The following is a 1,570-nucleotide window of genomic DNA, read 5'->3' on the forward strand; positions in this document are numbered from 1 at the left end:
GGAAGATATATGGATTGTGTTTTAAATCCTCAAAAAAAATGGTAAATGTGTACATCTTCCTGTTTCAAAAATATATTGTTCAAAACAAGTTGTTCAGTTACTTATTACTCTACCCCTCAGTGACTGCCAGCAGCTGCAGCTCCACCTCCACGGGCGCATAGGCCTTGCGAACATTGCTTGGATTGTTTTGCCAGCTATTTGCCAGCTAAAGTAAATAGACCATCCTGGGGTGCTCAAATGTGCATTCAGTCAGAACTTCTGGGTCTGCTCTAATCTCCCTCCCAATATGTCTCTCGCGCTAGACGGCTTACTTCCGCACGTGAGACTAGATCTGCTCTATCAGGTACAGAAGGCGCTAAAGCAAAAAGCTAATTGTAATTAACTTGTAAATAAATCATCAAAACAGTCATGGGAGCCTGGGACCTGATAAACCGGACATCTACATCTAACAAGAGTCGAAGGAAAGAGGGATACACTAGCTAGAACCTTCTCATTGCGGATCTGGTAGGACAAAAAAGCTTGACGGTGGCTTATTGTTTCCCCCCATGTTGTTCATCAGGTTCTGCTGTAGGTGACAGGGCGACATGTTGTGTGGACTAAAACAGCATAAAACCAGGTGTATAACAAAGCATGATCAAATTAATTAGCCAGCTACCATAATTTTGATCAAATTAACCAGTTATTTACCTTTGATAAACAGCTAGCTAGCTATAGCTAGCTGGTAGTTTGCTAGCTTATTAGCTCCCGTGCCAATTTCAAGTCTTTCTGCACGTCTACTGCAGCTCTCAAGCTCCGGCACTCGACGTCGCGGATTACTAACCACCGGTCCTGGCAACCCATCATTACGCACACCTGGCAACCATCATTATGAACACCTGAGCCCCATCATCATGCACACCTGGACTTCATCACCACCTTGATTACTTCCCCTTTATCTAGCACTCTGTAGCCTCACTCATCAGGCAGTACTGGTTTTGTTTTCATTTCCAGACGTTTCTCTTGTTTTGTATCGCTCCATGTTTGTTGTTATTAAACTCACCAACTGCACCTGCTTCCTGACATCTCCATTACACCTTCAAAACTAATATCTGACTAACTCGAAAATATTAAGTTATTTCAAAATTAAAGTTAACTGGCTAGCGCATCATGCTTTGTGACATTATGTTAGCTAGCTATCCCCGGTTAGATAATGTGTTTTCACTTATTGCATCTGCATGCTTGTTGCGTTCTCCCTGGTGCACTCATTCATTCGTGAGCTGGCTGCTCAGTCTAAATAGTATAATCTAATATGTTCAAAACAGTTGCAGCATGTGCAGCAGTGGTCATTCGGTTTTTGACATGCAAAAGTGAAACAGGTGTATTTATTCAGTTGTTCAAATGCACAGATCGCTTTATATACTGTATCTTCAACAACAAAAAAATACCGGTAGTTCGAAAACTTGCCATCATATTTCTGTCATGCTGCTTTGTTGACAACTCCAACCACCTCACGCCCCGGGTATTCAGCCAATCAGCGGCCCCCACTGACACACACACACACACACACACACACTTGCATAGTACGGATTCC

At 42.8% G+C, this 1,570-nt stretch overlaps 1 long non-coding RNA gene across 1 annotated transcript; it reads left to right on the forward strand.

Annotated features, from left to right (window-relative positions):
• Positions 1-238: 238 nt before the first annotated feature.
• On the forward strand, positions 239-1,047 carry LOC311101614. The gene is made up of 2 exons (XR_014609939.1): positions 239-504; positions 783-1,047. It is a non-coding gene; the product is annotated as an uncharacterized lncRNA (long non-coding RNA).
• The last annotated feature ends 523 nt before the right edge of the window (positions 1,048-1,570 follow it).

Source organism: Coregonus lavaretus (genome assembly GCF_964263955.1).
Source record: "Coregonus lavaretus genome assembly, chromosome: 26".
In the NCBI taxonomy this organism is placed as follows: Eukaryota; Metazoa; Chordata; class Actinopteri; order Salmoniformes; family Salmonidae; genus Coregonus; species Coregonus lavaretus.